Source organism: Pipra filicauda, unplaced genomic scaffold (assembly GCF_003945595.2).
Source record: "Pipra filicauda isolate LSUMZ 115617 unplaced genomic scaffold, ASM394559v2 scaffold51_size4534324_pilon, whole genome shotgun sequence".
Taxonomy (NCBI): domain Eukaryota; kingdom Metazoa; phylum Chordata; class Aves; order Passeriformes; family Pipridae; genus Pipra; species Pipra filicauda.
The window spans coordinates 359,694-387,419 of record NW_024104665.1 but is presented as its reverse complement, the minus strand read 5'-3'; the positions used below and the strand labels follow the sequence as shown (position 1 = coordinate 387,419).

General features: G+C 40.5%; 1 protein-coding gene across 1 annotated transcript in view; it reads left to right on the top strand.

The window, feature by feature from the left end:
* TRERF1 (transcriptional regulating factor 1) overlaps window positions 1–27,726 on the top strand; it is a 106,016-nt gene that overhangs the window by 50,137 nt on the left and 28,153 nt on the right. Inside the window, exon 3 of the mRNA XM_039386966.1 lies at window positions 19,570–19,667. The gene's annotated coding sequence lies outside the window, so the exon portion shown is untranslated. The remainder of the gene's footprint in view (window positions 1–19,569; window positions 19,668–27,726) is intronic.

The window sequence follows — 27,726 nt, the reverse complement described above, 5'->3', positions numbered from 1 at the left end:
AGGGGCCTGGACATGGACTAAGGAGTATGTTGATTCATATTCTGGGTTTATTTTTAAAAAATCCTCAAGGATGGTGCTGTGAAACTGTGAAGAACCATCAGGAATGTGAATGAAAAACTAGAAAAGACATCAGGTAGGAAGAAAAGTCAGAGAACAAGGATGGTTTGGAAACGGTTTGAGGTTTTTGATATAACAAAGGCTATGTGTTGCTGCTCTTGAAGTATGCCATGCAAAGCCCCAACTATCCCTTTACTGCAGGAAGGTTTTTGTTCTCTGTGGTATTTTAAAAAGCCACATCTTCAAGTAAAATTGAATTTGACTTGTTTTTTTCTTGATAATTGTTGACACTGAATTACCTGCTTATTGGATATATACTTGTCATGCAGGCCATCTGAGATGCCACCAAGGGTTGGTATTCCTGAAGGACATTTTCCATGTGGTTTAAAAAATAATACGTTCTGAAATGAAAAATGCCTTTCTCCATATTATTTCATAAGATTTAAATATTTTTCCCCTGTTGCCCTCACTGGAGTGGAGAAAATAGGTTGACTGAAAAGCTGACTATCAAATTAAATTTGTGCATGTTTTAAATAACTTTTCACATTGAATCTCTAGAGATTTTTTTCCCTGTATCTGCAGAAATGTCATCTGAAATTTTTCTTAGTCCAAGATTTTACCAGGGCAGAATCTCAAACACGTATGCATTCATTTCCTTTGCCCTCTTTTTTTCCACTTCTGCACCAAGTTGTGCCTCTTTTCCCTTCCCTTGTGTGTCCTTTCCTAGTGTTTGCTCACCCAGATGAGTTTAGGCTTGGGATACACAAACATACCTGCTTCCATGAGGCAGCTGTTACACTCCACTGCATGTGTATGGATTTCTGTTTGCCATAAACCAACTTGTTTATACATACCATGCAAAACATGGCTGGTTTGTCGGGACTGGAGAAGCTTTTTAGCACTACATAATATTCTGTGTGAGGGGAGGTGGTTAGAGTTAGGAATAACTAGTTCATAAAGTAGGACGGAGCTGTTTTTACAGGAAAACTTGCTCTATTTTGCATCTGTTTCTTTTGAGTGGCAAGTTGGGGAAAAAAATCATGATTTTTGCTTTTAATTCTGTGAATTCCTGTAGTGTTTAGAAAAAATGTGAATAGAATTTACAAGATTATTGAAGATTATGCAATGGTCCCATATCTGTGAGCAGTTCAGGGAAAAAAAGTCACTGCTACTTGTACTGTCACTTAAATATGATATGAGAGAGACACTTCCCTCCCCTGCTTCCTGCCTCCTTTTATGTTCTTTGCAATGTGAATATACTAACATCTATCTGAAAGTTATTTTTGTCACCTAGGCCTTCTCTTTCACATCTACCTCAGAAGCAATGCGTGCATCCTGGCGGCATGTGTTTGTTTAATCTAAGGAAGAGCAAAACTTGTTCAGATGACCGCAAAAGCAGAAACAATTGTTTGCCTGAAGATGATGGTGTGCATGTGTTTACCTCACCTTTAGTTTTGTAATCACTTTTTCCCAGGTCCAAAAGATAATTTCCTAGGTGATAATAGCTAATAGAATGCAAATACTGTGTGAATTATACTTGCACCTACGTGCATCACTCACCTTGTGCCACAACAAAGGAAGAGAAAGAAAACAGATAGTGGTCCTTGTTCTGCCGTGTGTTGAGGGCTCTTGACTTGTCCTGAGGCAAACAAAAAAATGGATAGATACAATAGACTAGAAATTATTTTTTTCCCCTCTCAGCTCTTCACCACTTCTGGTTCTGCGTAGATGTGATGGAACTGTTGTTCGAGTGTTAAATAATATACATACTTATATAAGAACAAGTTCTATCCCTTTTTTTGTGGGAGTGGTACTGCGTGTTAGGATTTTTTTTTTTTTTCAAATTCACAACAGCAGCGTTAAAGGCTGCTGAGATCCTCATAATATTTCTTCCTTACAGTGCTGTCCAGTGGGAAAGGCTGGCTGCTTGGTGGCTTGTATGTGGCGCATCTCGGGCATTTGCTACGTGCCATTCAGCTTTTGCGCCACAGTGGTCTAATGGCACACGCAGCACTTTGGTACGTCTCATGGTCGTTTTGATTTAGGTGGTTCTTGTGGTGGTTTGGTGTGGGTGGGCAGCTGTACGTGTTTGGAGGTGGTTTCAGCTGGGTGGGGGAGGTTTGGTGTGTTTTAGTGTTAAACACAGTTCCAGAGGTGGCTCTCTTGTGGTTCTCTAGCATAACAATGGGAAAGTATTGGATCTTTGATGTTTGCCTTGCAGAAAGTTTTCCCTCCTCTGTGTTCTGTACCGTTTGCACCTGCCTCATCACAGCCTGCTTTCTTGCAACCTTGTCTTCATTAATAACACACTGTAGCCCATCTACAGACCAAATGACATCTGGTCCCTAATAAGGTGATACTGGTTAGCTGTAAAAAAGGTTTAACTGAACTTTCTGCTTTTGTGGTTTATGTAAAAAGACATAAGTATCAATAGTATCAATAGTGGGATGTTCTAAGTTGTCCTAAGTTTAAGCTTCTGACTGGATCAGCTAATTTCCTTAGGTGCCTGACTTGTCCTTGCAGTCAGTAGAGATAAAGGGTCTTTTCTTTAGGGCAGCTCGGCAGGAACTGAATTTCAGTGCTCTGATCACATTCTCTTCTAGAAACTTTTTATTTTCTCTTTTTCCCCCCCTCCTTTTTTTATATAGCCTATATAGGAAACGTGTAGACATGAGCCAGCCACGTTGGTGATGGTATCAGCTGCACAATTGTGCCCACAGTTACCAGGTTGGACATCTTTGGAGGGTGATAATGAAGGCATTGGTCAGAAATCCTGTTTAAATAGTTTGCCCAGTGCAGAGTGCTTTTTACAGACTTGAAGGAATGCTTACATCTTAATGAAATATATATCTGCATTTCTTGCTCTTCTGAATGCAGTAGGCCTTTATGAATGGTACAGATACAAGATCAGCTCCAGAATCTTCTCACTGTTAAGAGCACAATACAAATTGAAACTACCCAGACTCAAATGGGCTGCAGTAAGTAACATGCGTCACTTAGTCTTTTCGGTGAAGTGCTCGCTAGCATATGAGCATCTGTATATAGGCAGGTCCCTCCTGAGCCGCTAACAGCTGTTGATAGGCATTTTCTGTGATATTGGGAGCTGCTTCAAAGCATTCTGACAAATGGAAGCCCAAAATGTAGGTGTTTCTTTCCTAAGCAAACCGACAAGCCGGAGAGGGGAATAGCATTGAGAGAGCATGCAAGTGTTTGACGCAACCTCGTGAATTTGAAAAGATGGAAAATTCTGTATCTAGCACAATCTGGAAAAGTGCTGTTAAACCAGACAAAATTTATTTTGTTTCCATTTTAAAAGTGAAATGAAAAATAGCTGTAGGAGTTTTTCCCTATGATGTTACATTTTTGAATAAAAGCATAACAACTTAGACAAGGTTGGTGGAAGCTTGGTCCGTGTGAGGCCATCCTCCTAGGGAAACTGTTAGAGAAATAGTGTGGTCTGAGCCTGTGTGAGCCCTTTGACTGAACAAGCAGGTCTGCTGTTCATTACTGGAGTTGGTTGTTTATGGCTGTAAACTGGGCGGAGGAGGATGCAGGTGGTGTAACTCCAGCCTGGGCTGTTGTGAGGAGTGAGTAGTGCCATCTGCAAGGGGCCGCGCCTCAGCCCTGTCACCAAACTGAATATGGTGGCAAAGTTGAGGGCATGAACATGCAAGGTCAGTCCTTGGTGAACCTCCCCTGGTTTCAGGGTGACATCTCAGCCATTTTGGGGGGACTTGAATTGCATGTTGCCTGCTTGTGTGCACAAAATGCGTGTGTGGGAGAAACCACTTGGTTTCTCCATACCTCCTTTTACCTCCTGTGCTGCTGTATCTGCAAGCAGTGGAAAAGAGCCCCTGGGCAGACCCCAGTGTTGCCTCTTGCAGCTTCTCTTCACTCTGATCGAAATGACTAAATGTGGACTTTCTGAGCAGAAAAGTCAGATATCTATGTCTAGTGGTCACTTCTTGGTTTTGAGGGTGGAGAGAATGGATTTAACTTCATATTTTGATGGAATGTAGATTTAAATTATTATTAAAATGAGATCTTAGGAAAACTGTTTATGGGGAAAAAGAGCTATTTTAGATAGTTATTTGAGGTAAATGTACTTGTCAAAGAATTTGTTATTTGAGTCCTGTGGTCTTTCTGAATGCATTTGACATGGTCATTATTCATTTGTTCCTTTTGTTTCCTGTCTCATTATATAAGTTAGCAAACCACTCTGGGGTTGCCTTTACTTTTATTTGCATTAGAAACTGCACCATGAAAAATGTTCTCATTGGTTTACCTGCTGCTGGGCCAAGAGCTGTAAATAAAGTGGTTTCTAATTGAAATCCAGAGGAACCACAGAACCATTATAATTGATGTGCCCTTCAGTTTTTTATTTCCTTTTTTTTTTTTTTTATTACCATGTATCTTTTTTATAAAGTGAAGCAAGTTTCTCTTCTTCCTAGTTACCCTCAGCTTGAAATAGTCACTTCTTGCTGTTAATGTTTCCTTACACTTTTCTGGATAAGTGAACAGTGCTGGGAAGAATACCTGAGGCTTGTTTTTTTTTTTTTTTTTTTTTTCTTTTTTTTTCCTCTTTTTTTTCCTTGTTTTTTTAAATTTTTTTTTAGTTACAGAATTTACTTATTGATAAGAATGCTTTTAGACAGGAGTAAGAAAAAGGTATTTTGTGGGAAAGTTCTGTGTGAGCATCTTGTGATCTGCAGGCAGATGTTACTGAGTAGTGGTTTGCTTCTTTTGATTGGGAGGGTGTACACTTGTTGCCACTCATGTTTTAATGGAATACTCCATCTGCTGTTGAGCGGGTCTCTTTCTGAACATGAAAGTTTTGTGCCAAATGTGACATTAATCCAGATAAAAGTGGTGGGATGTTTTCTTTAGTACTCTGTAAATGTTAAAAGCCAACATGTCTGAGAGGGTGGGCAAATCCAGATCATCTTGTGAATCTGGTTCTTTGCTTATTTTAAAACGGCACATACTTGTAATTCTAGTTGGTTGTTAGTTTGAAATGCATAGGCAAGTATTCTTTTGATCTGTAAATGGCTGTGTTGTTGGGGGTTTTTTTAAGTTAACTAATTTGGTATTATCTGCTTTATTCATAGAGTTCTCATCACAGATTACCTAATGTGTTGGATTCTTGTCTCTTATGATGCATGTTATTTTTACCCTTTTTGCAAAGGCTGGTGCTATGCTACCAAATAAATTTTTTTTTCCTCCTGATGTTGGGATGGAGCAAGTATGTCATCCATTCTTATGGTTCAGAATTCATAATACTCAAGAACTTTTCTCTAATCTGCAGTATAATTTTTAATTTTTTTTTTATTCTGTGTATTGACATGGTAATTTTTTGTTCAGATATGACAGCTGTGAATCATTTGGCAATTTATTTGATTCACGTGGATAATTCTTCTTTTATTTTTTTAAGCACCTGGTAGGAAGGGCAAGAACTCTTTTCTTACTACTTCTCCAGATTTAGGAGTGGGAGCTATGACAATCTTTCCTTACCCGTGCTTATTAGCAACAAAGCAGAAGCTAAGAGCCCTGTGAGGCTAGAACTGGTCATCTGTGATGGTCCTTAGGCATCAAAATGGAGTCAAAAGCCTGAATTGTGTCAGGATTTCCCATCTTAGCGAAAGTCTTTCAGTTTAGGACTTTCCAGAAGACATGAACTCACTGGAAACTGTGACATTCTCAAAGTCCAGGGCAACTTCCTTCTGATAATAACCGATACTCAGAAGGCAGTTTATCTATTTGAGGATATGGCTAAAATTAAAATGGAAATGAGCCTACTGTCTTGCCGAAGATTTTATTTTTATTGAGAATGATCTTGTTGTTAAGAGCCTATAAGAAGTTAAGAAATAGAAGTGAGATCTGGAGGAAATAGGTGATAGTGATTTAAAGTATCTGAAATTGTTCAGGTAATATGAACCAGAAAATCCTTGCTGATTGATTCAGTGTTCTATTATTGTGGGTATATAAAATACACCAGGTCTTGTGCTTGTGGGAAATATCCATATCTGGGACAACAGACCAGTAAAGTAATGTCTAGAGAGTTATGCTACCATTTTCCTCCCAGGTTAAATGGACTTTGTAGCCTCCTAAAGAAGTAAAAATAGTGGTCAACCCTAGATCGTAGAGTGAAACTACATGTCTGTTACCACTGGAGAAGTTGTGCAGACTGCACTTGCTGTTTGTGCTTTGAAAAGTATGGAGACCTACGAGGATTCCCAAATCTCTTCTTGCTCAACAGACTTACCAGAAGCCTGAAATTAGTGAGGTCTAAGTCTGTTCATCTCAGGATTTCATGTCTTAAGTAGTCCTCTGTCACCCAGAGAAATTTTATAGTCACGTATGTTTTACCGTAAGAAATATTTTTCAGTTCAGGACTTCATAGCTCAAGCTAGTGAATAAATCATCAGAATCTCATCCTCAGGTTTTCCTGACAGGAACAGGCGTATTTATTGGAAATAAGGACATAATCATTTATCAAATGGATCTCCAGGACTATGCTCTGTAGTTGTACCCTGTTTTGCTGGTGAATGTAGACAGGCATCACCAGCTGCCTCAGCACTGCCTGTGCTCAAAGACTACCAGAGAGATGTTTTTCCTCTTGCACAAACACAGAAAGATTGTCTCCATTCATCATCAGTTCCTGTTGTCTTTGTGGCTTCCAACAAGTCTCGTCTGGAATGAGAGCACTCTTGGGTTGTGGCTTTTGCTGCTACACCAGGGACAAAAAGAGAAGGCTGGAGCTGTCTGCAGGTAAGGCACACCAGACCAGTACTCCTCTGTTTTCAGCAGTTGCTTGTGTTGTGCAAAACCATTGCAATAGTTTTTGAGAAGAAAACATTATCGGTGTGTCATAGGGTCTTTGTGGAATGATGGCTTGGACTTGCTGGGCTTCAGAGAGTATAAAAAAATTCGATAATTCAAGGTCTCCCTGTGAAGGAAGATGACTTTATGCCATCTCTCTTTCTGAAACGAGCAGGAGATCTTGAAGGAACGGGGCATTGCAGTTAGTCCATTCAGAGCATCTCAGCCTCGCAGAACTCAGTGTCTGGAGATAACAAGATTGCAGCTGAAACTTTCAGTGTGCAAAGGAATTTCAGTCCACTGTTCAGTCTAGACCTGGTGTCATGGCTTAACCCCAGCCAGCAACTAAGTACTATGCAGCTGCTCATTCACTCCCCACCCTCCAGTGGGATGGGGAGGAGAATCAGAAAAGAGTAAAACCCATGGGTTGAGATATGAACATTTTAATAATGGGGAAAGTAAAATAAAATAGTAACTGTGATGAAAAGGGAGATAACAGAGAGAGAAAGACAAGTGTTGTACTACGCAGTTGCTCACCACCCACTCTCCCATGCCCAACCAGTCCCTGAGCAGTGATTCTACACCCCCCTATCCCCTCATACTGGGCATGATGTTCTGTGGTATGGAATATCCCTTTGGCCAGTTCAGGTCAGCTGTCCTTGCAGTGCCCCCAGCTTCTTGTGCACCTCTTCACCGGCAAAGCAGGTAAAGCTGAAAAGTCCTTGACTGAGAGTAAGCACTACTTAGCAACAACTAAAACATCAGGGTGTTATCAACATTATTCTCAACCTAAATCCAAAACACAGCACTCAACCAGCCACTAAGAAGAAAATTAACTCTATCCCAGCTGAAACCAGGCCCTTGGGTAAAACTCACGAGAGAGATGCAGCATTTGACATAGCTAGGCATTGCTGGAAAATATATCAGTTGGGCATGAGACTGCATAGCCTTATCTGAGTCCTGCATTACCAGAGACATTAATGCAGGGGAAGATGATGTAAAAGCATGCCTTAAGATTTTTCTGTGAAATGGACCTCCTACAAGCCAATACCCTGTAGGAAAACTAAAATGAAAATGAAAACTATGCCAGAGGTCTCCATATTTAAAAAATAAAAGTAAAAAAATTTAGGCTTTCTGAAACTCTTCACTTTTCAAAGATTTAGACATTCATGCTGTTACCTGCTACAGCATCTGATACACAGACATATTTTGTAGCTTGAATTTGCAGTCCAGAAATGCTAAGAACATAACAAAAAGAGTACTCTTGATTATCTTTTGTCTCATGCAGTTACTACTTTTCCAGAAGGCTTGTCTCTGAATCTTCCCTAAGGACAATTTGATTAAAAAAGAAAAATAAAAAATTAGGTAGGACCATTACCTATTAAAAAAAAAAGACAGCATTGTTTTGTACAAGCAAAAATCACATTACTGTTGTTGTGGCCTGATTCTTGGCATCTGAAGGAAAACAAATCTTTGTGCATTAGGTATTCGGAGGCAACTTTAAATCATATATGCAGTGCCTTCATTATATATTATCCATTCTTCTAATTGTCTTTTAACTGAAGCATAGTAATAAGAATTTACCATTGCAAGATAAGGGAACAAATGTAAGGTTGTTCATACACTGGGGAAGATCTTTTCATAATCTTGTAGCCCTCCCCCTGAGCTCTCTGCTGGAAATCTTTATCAGATGAGGCTGCTAATTGAACACCTACCTTATGTTCATGCAGGTTGGTACTTTCCTCTTCAGATGTAGTCTCAGGGGAAGGGTGTTTTGGAATGCCCCAGTGCTATGAAAGTTTTGCAGCCTGCACCCAAGTTTAAGACCATGAGGTTTGGCCAAGAGGAATAATGGCGTTTCCTTAACATGAGTGCTGGTGTTGTGCCTCCGGAGCTGAGTGCAGGCAAACAAGAACAAGGCTTAGCATCTCTTCAAACACTTCAGGCCACACAGCGGTACCACCAGCCTTCCCTCTAGCAGTGTGCCACCATGCTTTCAGAGTGGGAATGTATTCACTGGGGTTCTTGGAGATCTGTGCCCCTGCTAATACCATCCCTTCTGTCTGGCTATGTTGAAGCTTTGGGGAGACCCCAAAGCTAGTTATTTTGGGTGAGGGAGGTTGAAGCACTGCCTGCTGAGGTCTGGCTGGTGTTGCACAAGCTAACTTTTACTTCTGGCTTGCTCAGCACACTTGCAATGTCTCTCACCTTTCATTTCTGCTGAAGTTGTTTTTACCTGCTTTTCTAGTTGGTTTTTAAATCAACTCACGATCCTTCCTCACTCCCATTATACAGCTCCGAGTTATGTTTGCTGATGTTTGCAGTGATGAGGGTTGTTAGAAATGGCATTTTTGGTTACATTTTTCAGTCCACAGTCAGAACTAAAAATACCTGAGATTCATGGCATTACTTTGCAATCTTCTGGTCATATTGCTTGTAACCACCTTTCCTTGGGCAGTTCCCAAGGATGGTTCAGTGGGGAGCATCTGTACTGTTCAGAGTTACAAATTACTTTACCAGTCAGATGTCTCGAGTAGATAATCCAAAGGTTTGAATCTTCAGTAAATGAAGAGTGAACAGAAGGAAACCACGAGTGTGTCAGCACCACTTTCTTTCCAGAATCCTATGATAAATCTGATAAGTGTTCTGAGAATTGCTTGCCTACTAATTATTGGAAAAGCATTACCTGTTCTTTTTGGTCTGTAATTAGCATTTCAGCTTGAGTCTAGGGCTTGATGATAAATGAGCCTTGTATGCCATAGGTTCAGTAAATGATGAAAAACTGAAGTCTGTGTTTGCTTACTCTCTTCCTTCATAAAACAAACAAAACTGAGCTATCTCTAAGTAGAAATGGTGACAGAAATTATGTGGTCTAAAGGAGGCAGCTGTTTTTATTTCTTCATTTCCTTATTGGGTGGCTCACAGTGCATGTAAACAATGCAATAAATAAATACTCTCAATCCAATCTTAGCTAAGATAACCATGAAAAATCTTTTTGTACGTTCCTAAATCAGAGGACACAAATGCATCTCCAACAAATTGACAGGAGAATTACAGAGTATGTCTTTAAAAGCATGATCTGGAGCAGCCAAGATTTCCAGATAGCACACTCTGAAACTTAATATCCATACAAGACAATTGATTAAAAATGTCGATGTAAAAATATTGTGTGTTCATTTGAGATAAGTCTTGTAGGGACAGAGAATGGGCTGAAAAGCTAAGGCAAGGTCTATGAAGTGCTACTGAGGTTCTGTCTGCTGTACTGGCTCGTGGAGTTTGAGACTCAGAACTTGATACGTGGGCATCTGAACAACACCATGTCTGAATGCAAGACTTCTCTGAACAGAATTTGTGCTAAGGATGTTATCTAGTTTGTCTAAAGATATGAGCTTGCTCTGAAGGTGTTGGAGGTCTTTTACAGACTGTTTGGAGAGATAATTCATAGAGGCTTCTCTAGATGACAGCAGATGGGAAATCACAGAATTTATCTGAAATCTGATGTCGCAAGGAATAAAAAAACAGTGAGCAGACTGTGGAAGGTTATTCTGGAGGGAAACCTCAATGGTTCAAGTAAACAGGATTTTAGAATATGTCCGCTGCTACCTCCTAGCAACCAAAACTTTTATGAGGTTCAGTTGGCACAGATCCACTTGCTTGGAGGGTGATTATGCATAATTCATGCTAGAGTCAGGTCACTGTGACCTCAGAAAAAATTGGGACTTGAAATGAGAGATGATCCTCTGTCTCCTGTTGTAGAGCCCCCAGTTCCTTCACCTTCACCTTTGTGCCAGGATGCCAGTTAGATCATGGGGAAATGTGGGCAGAGCTGTTTGGCCCTTGAATTATCTGGGGTAATAATTCAAGCTCTACCTGCGACATGGCTGAAAAGGGTATGGAATGGTCAGGCATATGTTGCTTTCAATTGGATGTGTGATGCTTGGTAACATTCTAGTAATTCTGAAGAATTACTTGGTTAACTGGTACATAAGATAAAGCCATAGATGACCAGCAAGTTTATCATAATCTTCATAGTGTTTCCTACGTATAATTCCTTCCCAAGAGAAGATGCTATGGTGGTGTACTGTGCCTGCTACAGAGAAGGTTTCTTCCCCTGGTGTTTTTTAGGCCTACTCTGGAAACTCCTTCCTGCTGTTCTGCTAAGGAACAAGATGGTAGTTTTGTCAGAAATAAAGCTTTAAAAGGCTGTTTTCTTATGATGCTGTTTCGTTCTTCTCCCCCGCATGGTCCACAACCCCCCCCCCCAAACCAACCAAACAACCAAACCGAAACAAATAACCCCCCTTACTAGCCAAATAATTATCTTTAGCCTACCCAGGAAGGGAGACATTAATCTCTTGGAGTTTTTTTATATTTCTCTCAAATAAGTGCTAAGCAGGATGAGCTTGCTTCTTGCAGAAGATGGTTTTTACTTTGTCACTTCTGTATCAATAAAGCAACTTTGAAAGATGTTCTGTATGCTTTGTTGTAAGTTGGCAAACTGGAGGGAGCGTTGTGCTGCTGGATCTGCATTTGGTGTGGGCAGTACCTTAAAAGTGAAGTTTGAGGGGCTGGGAACATTCTTGCTCCAAAACTGTGGTGGTCTTCTAAGAGAAATCATAGAAGCCAGTACTCGAAGGCTACTTCAGAGGCTGTTTATCTGTACCTGTAGGGTAAATGGGCAAAATGTTCATAGCTTAGCTAGGGCACTTTTGGGGAACATTGCTGTTATTTTTGCAAGTATTAAATGCAAAATCTGGATTTGTAACAAAAATGTCTCCATAGGCTGTGCCTAGCCCTTCTTCCATGATTGGAAGATGAAGGCATTGACCTTTCACCTTTTCTGAGCTAATTCTGGTTACATGAAATAGTAGGAAAAGAAACTGAGGCTTGGCAAATACTATCTACCCTATAGGAAAGTCTGTATAAGGGAAAAGATTTCTACTGAGATGGCTAAGAGCTTTTAATGTAATGAACAAAAAAAATATCAGTGAAGCTAATACTTGTGGGGAATAAATTCTTCACAGAAAGTTGAGAAATGTTCTTCTGAAAATGGTAAAAGTAATTGTAAAAGCTGAATAGCATGGCATTTAATTATGTAAGGAACCAAAGAGGCTAAAAAAAAATAATAACCTGGTATATCAGAAAGCAATTTAAAATATAAGCTAGGGAAAATGGAATATTTCTGTCAGAATAAGATGAATTCCACCACTGGCTGCATTGATTTCATGTCTCAAGTTTTGTTCCAAACAGATCTGTAACTATGTAGGGGAGAAAACTATGTACGGGGGGGGGGAAAGGCATACTTTCGTTCCCTTGGCCTCCCAAGCCAACCCATTCCCCTTCTGAGTAAGAATGGTGAGAAAAATCTGGATAAATATACAAACAGAACTTAAGAACTTAATTAGTTCTGTTGGTCATCCAATTTCCAGTTATCTGGTGTAATTGTCCCTTTCAAAGGGATCATTTGAAGCAGAGCTTCATCTGCTTTGTGAATGTCAGTAAACTAAGCTTGTTAGTGTACAGTGTGAAGGCCAAAGCTGAATTCTTGTGGGTATTCACAGCCTTTAATAAATAGCGCGACAGTGCTGAGGAGGAATCATTCCTTACACCCACTCGCCCTTAAGATGTTTCCCTTCAGTTCAGAAATGAATATTCAGTTGAAAAGTTATACATTTTGTGTCTTTCAGAATATTCTTAGCACTGCATAGGAGTCAGTCTGCAGAAGGGTGGGATGGGTTGGTTTTTTTTTCCGCCTACCTTCTGCGGGGAAGATCTGGAGCCAAGAAGTAGCTGTTAGACTTTGAGGTTTGTCTGCTTATTTGTTTTAAGTTGGGGGTTTTTTTGGTCTGGTAGTGCTGTTTCCTGAGCTGTGGAGCTCCTGCTCCATTTTCTCAGGGCAGAGTTGGCATGTTAGTGTGACATGAGAGGTCCAAACATTAGTTCATCAGGCTTCAGAAGGTTTTGCTGTGACGTGGTCCCTACTCTGCCAAACTGGAACAACTAAGGCTAAAGCTCATTATGGGGAGTACCCACTTAAAGAAGTTTTTTTTGAGTGATTGGGGAATTTCTTTTAGGAGAGTGGTTGTTTTGCAGTAATTTTGCAAAGGGAAAGAATAGTTTGAGGGTTTTTCAAGGAAGGAGGGTTGTTTATTGATGTCATTTTTGGCAATGATTTTGTTTGAATGGTTTTAGTCACCTCATAGTTTGAAGTAAGTAACTGAAATTTTGCAAGAGTGTGGGCTTGGGGCATTAAGAATAATGAAAAGAAGGGCTAGCTGAATGTGTTGCAGAACTAGTACTGAATGATTGGATGATAAAATGCTGGAGGGAAATTGCTTGTAGATAAACGAAAGCGGTGTGTGCAGGAGGAGGAGGGAGGTCACAATGCGGTGTATGCCTTGATGAGTGCTGCACCAGATGTCAGCTGCTCTGGAAGGAGACTTTGTGGTCATCCTGTAAAAATGACAGCATAATGATTGATAAAACAAATCAGTACTTGTTAGTGAAGGAACAGAAAACAAAACAGAAAGCATGAACGTGCTACTGTGTAAATACGTAGTGCTCCCCTGTCTTCAATAACATATGTAGCTTTGGTCCTCCCTGTCTTCCATCCGCTTCCCTCAGCACAGAGAATGTTATAAAGAAGAAGAAAAATCCAAAGTATGGGGTGACAAAGAGCCACCAGGAGTCCTCAGTCTGGAAAGAGGCACACAAAAATGATTGATGTCATGAGGGAGATGCAGAATGAGTGTCCGCTGTTGTTCCCAGGACATGAGCATGAAACAAGTACCTGAAAGCTGTGAAGAGAAAGATGATGGCTTTTCAGGCAGCTCTGGGACTGTCAAGCTTGTACTGCCAGCCAGGTTGCTTTCTGAATTCAGTAAGGAGAGGACAAGACATGATTATATGGTAGGAGGTATGGGAGTATTTTCTCTTGAATGGGATAAGCCAAGCCCTGCCCAAGGGAACTGGATTACATTCTGGCCAGTGCCAGAGAGCAGTCACTTGATGCAGTCACTCGAGGCAGGCATCTCCTGGATTGTGCCTGTGCTGTGACGGGTGGTCTCTGCTAGTGTGAGCACCCATTTGCTTTGTGTGACTGGGATGCATCTGACCAGTAGCTCAAGTCTAAAGTCTCTTTAAACATAATGTCATGTTATACAGTATGTGTTGTCTGAAGCCTTGAACCCTACACTTGAAAAACTAATAGATTTTGGAATTCGTAATCTATCTGCGCATTAGCATCTGATCTGTAAGATGCACCATTTGTCTAAGACATTTCCTCTGGAAATAAATGTCATGCAATATTCCTGAAACATTCAAAGATGTAGAAATGAACACGTGAAAATAATGCATGCATGAAGAATCCTGTCCTTAGAAGAGAATTTGAAGTCCTAGAGTTTTTCTAGGAAAGTGCAAGCAGGAAGCTGAACATGGACCGGGGAAGGGCAACAAATTCGTGAAGTTGATTATTAAGAGTGGACTTCAGCATGTGAAGAGAGACTGTGCTCTGATATAGTTGTGTTAAGTGAACCAAAGTAATGGTATATGATTGATGATGATAATTCTGGTGTTGTTAACTATTTTGTTGCTGATTTTACCAGTTGATGTTAGTCTTTGTTGGTATTGCTTAATATATGTACTCTGTTGTTCTTAATGTTTCTTATCTTAAGGTGGTTTACTTTCCCCTCTCCTGCTCCAAAAATAGTTAAATGCTGTTTAATCATGACCAACCAATTTAGATAACAAGATGCTCTTGGTCACTCTTGTAATAGAAAAAATGACAAATACAGTAAAGAAAACTTGAATTTCAGTGATTTGAAGAGGCTGAGGTTTATTCATTTCATGGCAAGTTTATGAGCTGGTGTTTGTGAATGGTTAGACACACGACCATTAGGAAGGAGAGGAGAAATCCCAAATTACTTTTTTTCTTTTTTTTCGATATTTTCCCAGAATTCCATTTTGGATGCTCTGATGATCTACAGGAAGTCTGAGTTCCCAATTTAACACTTCGGTTAAGTTCTTAATGTCGAATGATACAAAAGTTCATACTGTGAAAGTAAATCATAGAATCACAGAATCATAGAATGGTTTGGGTTGGAAGGGACCTTAAAATCATCTAGTTCCAACCCCTACCATGGGAAGGGACATCTTTCACTAGACCAGGTTGCTCAGAGCTCCATCCACCCTGGCCTTAAATACTTTCAGGAGTAAGGCATCCGCAGCTTCTCTGGGCAACCCATTCCAGTGCCTCACTACCCTCACAGTAAAGAATTTCTTCCTAGTATCTAATCTAAACCTTTTCTCTTTCAGTTTGAAACCATTCCCCCTTGCCCTATCACTAAATTTGCTTTGTTAAGGCTCATACAGGACTAATTCAGCCTTAATCTAGAAATCTTCTTCTTGTGTGTTGCAGTAACGTGCAAGTGGGTGGAAACTTCGATTTTTCTGAAGTGTAACATGACTGAAGAAAATCCCTGTCTTTGGTGTGTTGCCTAGTTCTACTGCCATCCTCCATTTTATCCCTGGGAAAATACCTGGTTTAACTTTCAGTGTGAAGCTCTGCTGATCAATATGTTACAAGCGTAGTAAAGTTCAAGAAATTGCCTCCATTACTATCTTGAGATGAGAAATTGATTTAGCTGCATTCTCTCTCTGTTAATTCATCTGTGTTTTACCTTCCCATAAAAGGTATTATGTGCTCCTTATTTTCCAGCAGTGTCATCAATCCTAATGAAGAGAGAGGACTGAAAATTTATATTGTGCGTATGGGATAGCCGATCTCTGACTTAGGTCTTAATTTGTAAATGTTGCTGTAGGCTTCACTTCTCAGCTTTTCCTTACTCTGCTTTGCTTGTATGCAAAATCTAGCGTCTGGGATGGAAGCAAAACTGAAGAATACGGCAAAGGAATATAAAATTAGATTGCTTTTTAATCTAAACTTCAAAAAATGAGATGCTGATTAAAATTTAATGAAAAGAATTAAAACCTCATTTGTGAGTTTTATGTACTTTTGTAGTGTTTGGTCCTGAATTAATTATGTTGGGACTGTTTTCAGTATTTATCAGCCATCAGTTCACTACCTCTGCCTCCAAAATGCCCGAAGTTTTATTTTTAAACTGTGATATTATGTATGAGAGCTTTGCACATATCTGATAATTTATGTACACCTACATATAGGTGTTATTGTAGCTCTAATAATGAAGGTAGTATAGTGGGAAAAGCAGCAAAAACAAATAAGAAAGGCAGAAAAGGGTTTTCCTGGGCATTCCTGTTGTTTTTCCTGGCATCCATCGGCCTGGCCTCTTGCAGGAAGCTACCAGAGATGGTTTGTCTGCAGAATATTTTGGCATTTTTAGGCTTAATACGAGCATTTGTTGTTCAGAGCAGATGGATAATTGTTCATGGCTCATGATCACACAGAATAACACAGAATATTCTGAATTGGAAGGGACCCACAAGGATGATGAAGTCCAACTCCTGGCCCTGTGCAGGACTGTCCCCAAGGATCACACCATGTGCCCAAGGGTATCATTCAAATGCTTATTGAACTCTGGCAGGCTTGGTGCTGTGACCACTTCCCTGGGGAGCTGGTTCCAGGGAATATCTAATATCCAGTCTAAACCCCCTGACACAACCTCAGGACGTTGCATCGGTTCTATCACGGGTCACCACAAAGAAGAGATCAGTGTCTGCCCCTCCTCTTCCCCTCACAAGGAAGTTGTAAGTGAGGTCTCCTCTCAGTCTCCTCCAGGCTGAACAGACCAAGTGACCTCAGCTGCTCCTCGTAGGGCTTCCCCTCAAGGCTCTTCACCATCTTCGTTGCTCTCCTTTGGACACTCTCTTAACAGCTTAATATCCTTCTTATACTGCTGTGCCCAAAACTCACACATTCAAGGTGAGGCTGCCCCAGTGCAGAGCAGAGCAAGACAATCCCCTCCCTCGACCAGCTGCTGATGCTTTGCCTGATGCCCCCCAGGACACAGTTGGCCCTCCTGGCTGCCGGGGCACTGCTGACTCACATTCAACTTGCCATCAGCCAGGACCCCCAGGTCCCTTTCTGTGGCACTGCTTTCCAGCATCTCATTCCCCAGTCTGTACATACATCCTGGGTTGCCCCATCCCAGGATATAGCAGTTACTTTTTTAAGATTAAATTTAAACATATTGGCAAGTTCTAAACAGTTATGTTAAACTGGGACAAAAAACCCCCAACATTTTGTCGCTTGGCTCCACTGGTGTTAACCTCGGGTTTTCTGTGTGTGTCTGAGTATTTCCTGTTACAAACAGAAATGGTACACATTTGTCTGTTGTCTAGAACATTTAGTATGCCTGTTACAGACCTGGAGGTGTTAATTACCAGTATAAAAACCAAGTCAGGTATGGCACTGTGTATGTGAGGATTTATTAAAACTTGTCTTATTTTGACAAAGAGGTAAATTCATGGATTTGCTTAGAAAAGTTGTAAGCTGGTGGGATGCAAGCAGGTTTGTGTTTGGGGACGTTTGTAGCATTTCAGCTCATGTTTGCAGCAGGATGTGGCTGTGCACAGATTTTAGTTACTGGGGCTCAATGTGATAATGTTTTAAGCAAAAACTTGCTTAGATCCAAGAAACTCCATATATCCCTGGGCGATGCTACCAGCATTTGCCATCAGCTCAGGTTTTCTGTTGAAGAAGTATGTTTTAGGCAGGTCAGGCTTTGTAAGGGACTTTGCTGTCTCTCATGGTGCTTGTTTTGATGGGTTGGTGTCTGGATTTTGCGGTGGACCTGTCTGTTTTCTGTGGGCTTGGGCCAAGGTGAAGGGGAAAGCAGAGGCTGGCATTGGGCAGGACAGGGGAACTGCTTGGATTTGTGTTGCTGGTTGACTAAGGGAGGGCACTTGTTCTGTGCTAGACTTGGGGGGCAGCTTCTTGCTGTATGTAGTAGTGTCACAGTGCTTGGGACTTACTATCAGAGATTTTAAAAGAATAATTTAAGCAAGTGAATCTAGCATGAAGGTGAGAGGAAGTAAATGCTGACGGACCTCACTGAGGTTATCTGTGATCACTCCTACATTTTTCTTCTTAAGCCTGGAATGATTTTCCAAAACCATCAGGGCTCAGTGTGAATGAAGAGTTTTCCATTGATATCATGGAGCTGTGAATTGCACCCTAAGCTTCCAGGCTTGTTTTACAGAATCGCAGAATACCAGGTTGGAAGGAACCTCAAGGATCATCTGGTACAATCCACAAGACCTTGCATGTTTTTGTGGTACTCTGTAAGGTTCTTGTTAGCCCACTCTTCCAGCCTACCCAGGTCTTCCTGCAGGGTGGCTCTCCCTTCCAGCGCGTGTGCTTCCCTGCTTAGCTTGGTATCATCAGAAAACTTTATCAGGGTACACTTATGCCATCTTCCAGATCACTTACGAAGGTATTAAACAGTGATGGGCTCAGTGTTGGTCCCTGGGGGACCTCACTTGTGCCAGGTTGCCATTTGGAAAAGGAGCTATTTACCACCATTCTCTGGGGCCACCTGTGAGCCAGTTTCCAGCTTACCACATGGACCACTTGTCCAGACTGTAACACAGCAGTTTCTCTAGAAGGAGGCTGTGGGAAACTATATAAAAGTGTTGGAGAAATCCAGGTAGACAGCGTCTACTGTTTGCCCCACATCAACAGCTTTGTTGTAGAAGGCAATCAAGTTTCTCAAGCACAATTTGCCCTTGGTGAATCCATGCTGGCTTTTCCCAGTCACATGTTTCATTTGATTTGTGATAACCCCCTGCAGGATTCGTTCTGTAACTTTCCTAAGGACTGAAGTATGGCTGATGGGCCTGTAATTTTTCGGATCCTCCTTTAAGCCGTCCTTGTAGATGGGAGTGACATTAGCCACCTTCCAGCCTTCTGGGATGTCCCCCAATCTCCATGACTTCTCTAAGGTTATGTAGAGTGGCCTCACAGTGATGTCAGCCAGCCTTCTTAATGCCCTCAGATGCTGAGGGCCTTTCCTAAAAGCCATCTAGGCAGCAGCATTTAGAAAAACAAATATGTTGTTTTCATTTAAATAATTTAAGATGCCTTGTCTAGATATCTCTTCTGCGCTGGGTGACAGCCTGATTGTTATCTCCCACATCTTTGACTGTCATTAATCCCTCCCTTCCTGATTTCTATATCTTCTCTTGTTTGTGTGATACTCATCATGTAGGTTGCAAACTCTGGGCCAGCAAATCTCCTCTCCATAAGAGAAGCCACTGGGTTCTGTCAAAGCAGCCTGGGATGCTGTGAAATCTTTATGGTGTCTGCAGTAGAGGCAAGATGTTTTATTTATTGCATCAACAAAGCCCATTCCTCATTTTGCACTAGGTGCCAAGCTGAGTAAAAAGTAAAGATTCATTTACTTGTATTTCAGTCTTTAATTTGAAGGACTGTGGATGTATCAATGCCAGAGATTTGACAATGAAGCAGTCTTTCACTGTCAGTATGGGAAAGGGATTCTTGGTGGTTCTTTAAAGGAGTTGCATGCTGCTGGATGTCCTCTGCAATAGTGACTTAGAGAGTAACCTGGAGATACTCTTTTGAGTAGAAGTTAGTATTTTGTTGTGTTACAATAGGAAGCTCATGGCCCCAGGTCTGCTCGTGCTTTGGGCCAAGGTGGTGACGGAAGATAGTCACCTGTGGGGAAAAACTAATTTGCATTCTTTTACTTTTTTTAGATACATCACTCTGAGATCACAGAATGACAGCAGCATAAAATGTTATGGCAAAGAGAGCACAAGAAGATACAAGAATCTCACAAATGCTCAAAAATCAGGTAATGTCACAGCATATGTCCAGTTTCTCTAAGGCTGGCTTGTTTAATAGATTCAATGCTTTTTGACTGTTTTCCAGAATTTGGGCTTCTGAGTCTCTGACTTTATTGATGGGCTTCTCAAATATGATTAGTTGTGTATTGGCTGTGTATCTTGTAAAATATTATTTCACAGTATGTATGACACAGGAGATACACACACATTTATATCTTTCTTAAAGGACTACTTTGGCTGTGTTGTCTCATACAAGCAAAAGGACATTACCTTAATTTGAAAAAAAATAAAAGCAGAGGCCATGGTGGTCAATTCTGCATAACCATTTGACCTGGTTCCGTTGCTAGATACCAACATGCTGTAGTTTAGAGGGATGGACTTTTCAGAGAGTCCTGCAGCTGCATTTCTGAAAACTCTTTTAGGGGATACACCAGGCTCAAAATAGCTGTTCCCTCCCCACTGAGAGCTTAGACATATGCCATTTTCCACATACTACTACTTCTGCTTGTTTTTTTTAGTTATTTATCTGTCTCAGGATGTTTCCTCCTTGCCTGTTTTTGTAAATCCTAGCATATGTTCTTTGACTGTTTCAGAGCATTTACAGTTACAGAAAAAAAGAAATCACATTACACCCTACAGAGCTTAAACACTGCAGAGGTCAGGAAGAAACCGGTTAAGTGTGTTACAAGGATGCTCACCTTGAACTAAAATTGTATGTGCTTATCCTGGCTGTGGTAACAGCAATAGCTGATGCATTGATGTTTGAGTGAAAAGGCTTGAAAATCGCTCTCCCTCCCACATATCAACAGCAGGGACCAGAGATTGTAATGTGGCATATACCATAAGTGAACAAGATCTAACCTCTCTGTCCTAAGATCTTCATACCCTTGGCTTCTCATGTCTGCAGAACTAGGATCTTGCTGGGGAGTAACAAGTCACTCAGTTCAGTAATAGAAGGAAACTAAAATATGAAGTTGAGGGCAATTTTGCTAATAGGACATGTCTCTTTTCCAGGAAGCATTTGAGAGTATTGCCCTGAGCAGAAGGGACTATGATTTATGTCATCTAATCAGTCAGTAAACCCAGGCTGGCTGAAGAAATTTCACATAAAGTTTCACAGACAGCTTCAGCCTTGATCAAATATGCAGTAATGTATTGGTGAATATTAAAAAAAATAAACTACTGTGTTTATCACTTTAATTAGTGCTGTCTTCGGTATGCTTTTAGTCAGTTAGTCATGGAATATGCAATTCAAGTCCCCTTCTGGCCTTAGCCAAGGCTTGTCTTTTATTTTTATTTTTAATCAGTATTGTGAGGAGATCACATAATTTTACATGTGCCATTTTTTATGAAGTAATGTGATACCTGCTTCAGTTGCAGTTCTCCAAAGCCTTCAGAGTACCTTGAAACTGTAACACCAATTCACTGACAGCAAAGATAATCAGATTTGTTGAAACAACGTTCTTCGTTTCTTTGGGACTCATGAAATTGTATCTCCCTTAAACTAAATTCAGTTAATGGCTTTATTTAGAAATCAGCCTCCTCTTCTTGAATAACCAGAATTCTGTTAGTTTGGAGGAAAAAAAGGTTTTCATTAAATTACCACTGCCTCAGAATGCATTTTCTACTTAAAACTTAGATCAAAAAGAGAGAAAAATGTTTCTTCTTGTTTGTCTTCCTTTCTCCTCCCCCTTTTCTAGAGACTTTCCTGAGATGATCAACTGTTGGTTTTGCTGTTGGTTTTTTTTGTTGTTGTTGTTGCCTTTTTTTAAACTTCATTGAAGTAGAGAAATTGCTCGGTTCCTCTCCCAATGCCATCGTTGTTCTCCCCTCCCCCAAGTCCAATGTGTTCTTTATTAAACTGAATTAGGACATTCTAGTCACTCTTAAGAGTGGAAATGGGAACAGCTTAAATGAGCAGCCACATGAGACTCAACAGCCTTTCCAACTGCACTGCAGAAGAAGCTCAGCTGCAAAGGGAATGATAATTTTTGAAGGATTTGTGCAACTGTTGAAGAATTACCAGCATTAATATTAAAAAGCAGCTAATCTGTTTTTCCCTTCCATTTTAAGCATGTATAGCTTTCTTAGTATGCTTGCTATAAAAATCAATCTGCTAAATGTTTTGCTTCTTTTCAGTCGTGTTCACTTTTGTAATGCCTTTATTTGCGTACTTTCTTGTATACTGAAGTGAAGGGGTTTTTTTGGTGCTGGTTTTGCCTAAAAGTGCTAACCTTGGGGTTTGTAGACAGATATGGGCATGGGTTCGAGATCTCTGCCATCGAAAACCAGCTGAAATTGAAATGCAGTAGAAACCATAGAAGAGTTTATCCAGGATTTGGATGAAAAGGTTTTCATCCCTGTAAGCATTTGTCCTTGAGACAGCTATAGAAAATTATTGGTCCTTGAAATCCATATTGCTACTAGTTTATTCTAACTAAAATAGCCATGGTCCTGATACCTTTTGACTCTTATTTTCAGTCTCTGCTTCTCCTTATTGCTATATCAGATGTCTTTGGGGTTTCTGTAGATACTTTTAAAAAAAAAGGTAGATCTTTGAGTTATCATCTCACCTCTCCTTCCCTTTTCCTCTCTGCTGGTTCACCCAACCACCTTCTTTGGCATTCGAAATTATTCATTCTGTTTGAGCACTGTGCTGCTTTTTTTCACAGGCTTATTTTCTATGCCAAAAAAAAGAAATAGAGCTGGGGCTTGAACTCTGGCTACATGAAAAGTTATAAGGACAAACCTGATAACTAAACAGCGTGCAAGAGCATGGGGGTCTTTGAAATATGCCACCCTTCCTCTCCCAGTTCTATGCTTTTCAGCCTTCCAGCACTACTCTCATCTGAAGATACAGGGGTAGTGCCAGCCTCACACCTGAGAGGTGGGTTTAAGCAATGCAGGTGTGTCCATTCTTAGGTAGTGCTTAGGTGTTCTTAGATGGTGCTCTCCCTGTTTTTAAAGCTGCTCTTCAATGTGGGTTCATAGTGGTGTAGTGCCCAGCTGAAAACCACGACTGTCTGTGCTGTCCCTTAAAAGGCTGGGTTGTGGTCAGCCTGTGTGACAGAGGCTGCTGGTAGCACTGGTGTTTAGCAGAATGGAGAGGAGAAGGAACTGCTTTTTATTCCTGCATCTATCCTAAAGGAAATCAGAGAGCAAGATGATGTGAATGATGGCTGTCTTCATTTAGGAATAGCTTGGCAGGAGATCTGACAGTTCTGAATAACAAAACAGGTCAATAAAGACATTCTCATAAAAAAGGCTGAAAATTGAATAAGATGAACCCTGGTTTGTTTCTGTTGAAGCTAATGGGAGGGGAACACTGAAGCAAAAGAAGGGAAGGGACAACTTGATTTTGAATTTATCTTATCTGCAGTTAAGAATGAAGCATATATTCTAATAGCAGAAAGATAGCAACTTGAGAAAGTCTCAGCTTATGTGACTGAGAGGTGGTAAGGCACGATTTGAAACATGTCTGCAGTGTTGGGAGAACACACAGCAATGACACATTTCTGGAGCAAGCATGCCTTAAGTGTTACAAAACACAGTTTAGGCTGCTAAGACTGGTGGTTAAGCTTGCTTTAGCTGAAGTGTTACCATCCCAGAGGGCGGGAGGGACGCAAGAGGAGTTGGTACCCCAGCACATGAGCATCTGCTTCATGCTGTTGCTTGTCAGTATGTACAGGTACTCTGTCCTGAAGAAGCTAGTTGAACATGGAGGGGTGTTTTCTTTTGGATTTTTTTGCATCTGCCAGCTTATCCAGTCTTCTTTTTTTCAGGCTAACTGGTAATTAATCTATAAAAGCACGTAGATGTTTTGCTTAAAGGAATAGCTGAAAAACTTGAAATTGGACAAACCATAGGATCCAATTCCTTTTTGAAACACAGCCATGCAGCCTACTGAGATTGGTTAGATCAGTGCAGTGCTATAATAACTTTACAGCCTTTTAATGAGTCTGCTTCCTTCAGCATCTGCTCTTGTACAGTCTTTTGTCATCCCTCGCCATTAACTCAGTTCTGAAACTGGCTCTGGCTGGTTTTGCAGCCCACACCCACCCCAACTTTCATGCAGCGACTTATTTGGAGTGGATGCCTTGTTCTGAAATTCATGTGAATTTAGGCAGTTCAATTGCGTGACTGTGGTTTGATCTGTTATTTACTCAATTTGAAAAATTCTACAGGTTTTGGCTTCTGTGGTGTGTGATGGAACTGGGAGTGTTTTCTTTTATAACTACCATCTTATTGATGTTTCGCTGCCTATTGTCTTCTGTAAGTTCATAGAATGGCCTGGGTTGAAAGGCACTTTAAGATCATCTAGTTCCAACTACTCTGCTGTGGATAGAACACCCTTCACTAGACCAGGTTGCTCAGAGCTCCATCCAACAGAGCCTTAAACGCTTCTGGGAATAGGGCATCCACAGTTTCTCTGGGCAGCCTGTTCCAGTGTCTCACCACCCTCACAGCAAAGAAGTTTTTCTTAATATCTAATGTAAACCTGCTTTCCCTCGGTTTAAAATCATTTCCCCTTGTGCTGTCACTACAAGGTCTTGTAAATAGTCTCTCTCCATAGGCTCTCTTCAAGTACTGGAAGGCCACAATTATGTCACCCCAAAGCCCTCTCTTTTCTAGACTGAACAATCCTAGTTCTCTTAGCCTTTCCTCACAGGAGAGGTGCTCCATCTCTGTCATCACCTTCTCTGGACTCACTCCAATAGTTAAGGTCCATCCTGTGCTGGGAACTCCACAGCTGCTTCTGGCTCTCCAGTGAATAGTTTACGAAGGAGAAAAATAGAATCACCTTTATTGAAGACTGATAATTTTGGAATTTTGTTCCATTTCATGTTTACCAGAATGAAGTTATTACATACTTCCAGGAGTAATTGTATTGCCTTTTAGATGCTTGTGTTTGACGCTGGAGTGTGTAAAGACATTTCAGCCATCTTGGTGTATCCGTGGCTTTTAGTTTGGAGACTGGAGTTGTACAAGTTGCAGGGGATCTTGCTGAAATGATGAGAAAAGAGTTGGAGCAAAACCTTATCTCTGTTGAAATCAATTGAATTCCCATTAGCTTGAGTCCAGATTTCATCCATAAACTTAAGTAGGGTATTTCTCTTTCTGGGCAGTCTACAGAAATGTTTCTGTCCGTTTGCATTTGTTTTCATGTTTCTTTGTAATGATTGCATAATTGGGATGTATCTGTAATGTCAGAAATGTAGTAGGTTAAATAGCATAAATGACTGTTAGGAAGAGAAGAAACATAGAACTGCAGAACCATTGTTTCTGTAAACTTCCTGCTGCTTTTAGTTGTTTGATTTAACTATTTAGTAGACAGACTTGTTGTGATAAATGGCAGTGATGGGTGTTTAGGCATCACTGCTAAACAAAAAGCACCCTTTTCTTCCTGTCGCTGAAAGAAATGGAAGTCACTCAGAGTGCTGCCAATGGCTTCTCAGTTGGCCAGAGACTTTGGTGGCCCTAAAGCCTTAAAGATATTGTATGCAGCACTCATATACTCTCATGGGTATCCAAGAAGAAATGTATATTGTTAGCATTCTGTTAAAACCGATAGCAGATTCTCGCTGTATACAGCATCAAGCCTGTTCGAGAACTAAAAAATATTTGGTATCTAAGGGACTGGTTTATTACTGATTATGCTTCTATTAACATGCCTATATGGTTTTTTTCCTATTACCTGAATGTAGAATAACAATGCTTTTTAAACCTTCGCATTTTCTCCTTCTAGATCAGTGATGCATTTGAAAGGAATGTTTTCATCTTTTTTTCTTCTTTTTTTTTTTCCTTTTTTTTTAGGAGGGGGAGAATGGGTGTTTGAAAACAATGCAAATTTTTTCAAATGTGGTTCTCATAGTGACTAAACTTCCCAGTCCTTTTGTGATTTGATTGGTATTTTAATATAATATTCCATATTATTTTTCAGATTTTTACAAATGTTTCTGTATAACTGTGATGTATAACTGTAATCCACTCCCAAACCACAATTGAGTTGAGGATGCTAGAGCTGCTGGAGAGGAAATTTCTGTGAGCATTTTTTTTTCTTTTTTTGATTCTGAGAGAGGGGAAGAGAGGTGGTGTTTGTGCTAATGAATAGGTTATAAAACTTCTTGACTGCTTTCCAGTATCCTAAGAACTGTGACAGGTAACCCCCAGGTGAAAGGGTGCAGTAAGTGGAATTTGGTGGGTGCCCAAGGGATGGCATTTTCTGTGGTGACTACGACACTGCCTATGGCTGCTGGTACAGTCAGTAGCATCTGCCATCATGACGCTCCTGCCTGTGGGAAGAGAACAGGCCAGGGGTCTGGTTGGCCACTTGATTAATTTTTGAAACAAAATCTTGTTGTTTGCTCCCTTAAGAATAAGTCTCTTACTGTCCTTACTCTTGGAATTCTTGTAGTCTTTTAATTGTCTCCTGGAGACATTTATTCTCCCTCACTGGTTTGTATCACTGTTATTTCTTGTCCTTTGACTAATATTTGTAACTTCAAGAAGAAGGGTCAAAACCAAGGAACTTGGTGTAAATTACAGATCTGTTAAGAGGTAAAATGGGACGTAGCTCCTATACAAAAGGTCTACTACCTAGAGATCCAGTTTTTATGAGAAGATGTGTTCAGACCATCTCAATTGAGCTTTCTTAACTTGGCAGGCATAAAACGAGTTGCATGTTCCCCCTCTTCCTCTAAATGTTGATGGCCTTTCCGTATGAAATATCACACAGTGTTTATTTTTATGCCTTTTTAATGTTTTGTGGAAGGTTTGTTTAGTTGCCCTTCATAATTTTTAATAGGAAGTCTTTGAAGTTGTGTTGTGGATGAAAAATCCTGTTGGCAGCCTGACTATTCATTGTTGACTCCTATCTTCTTTAATTGTTCATCTATAAAAATCTGGAAGGGAGTGTGTTCAGAGAAACTGTGAAGCACTGTATATTTCTGGAAAGGGGAAATAAATGTGCAGTTAATCTCAGCTATTATTTGTCTCGTGAAAATGTTACATACTAATGGTTGCAGATGGTTTACACAAACTGTACACATTACAAGCCCTCTTCATTGGGAGCTATGGTTTTCTGTCATACATTATGCTAGAACGGAAAAGGTTTTTCTCTGCCTACAGCTATGCATTACCCTTATTTGCTGTTGCTAGCACAAACTCTCCTTAATATGCATCTGGCAGTGGTTAAAATTTTCTCCATCAGTGACTTCACATTTATCCATGTAAATCGTGGATTCTCCTAAGTTTAAAAAGGTAAGGACATCAGTATGCAGGAGTCTTTGGTGGAGAGCATTACATTTAGAAAATCAGATGTGAGGGAGGCAGAGTTAAGGTTTTGGTCTAATATTTTTATGCTTATGTTAAAATGTATTTTATTTATTGAAAACAGACATCTGTAAAATGTTACTTTGAGTTACAGTTTATACAGTAAAAATTATAAAAGGTTGCATGTGAGAGGGTAGAACAGAAGCTGGGAGTTCAGCACTCCCAGGGGAGTGAAAAGATTTCCATTGACTGGTTTGGTCTTAGCATATATACTACAGGTCAGTCAGCCTCACTTCTATCTATCCCTGGACAGATGATGAAACAGCTTATCCTGGATGTCATCTCTAGGGATGTGGAGGAAAAGAAGATTATCGTTATTATTACTATTAATTATATTATTACTATTATTATTAATAGTCAACATGGATTCACCAAGGGGAAATACCACTTGACCAGTCTGATAGCCTCCTATGATGGAATGTCTGGCTGTGGATGGATGAGGGGAGAGCAGTGGACGTTGCCTACCCAGACTTCAACAAGGCTTTTGACACTGTCTCTCATAACATCCTCATAGGCAAGCTTGGACAGTGAGGTAGAAAGAAGACTGGCTGAATGGCTGATCCCAGAGCTGTGGTCAGTGATGCAGTCTGGTTGGAGGCCTATTGCTAGTGGTGTTCCCAGGGGTCAGTACCAGGTCCAGTCTTGTTCAGCTTGCTCATCAGTGACGTGGATGAAGAGACAGAATGTACATGATGATACAAAAATGGGAGGAGTGTCTGATATGCCAGAAGCCTG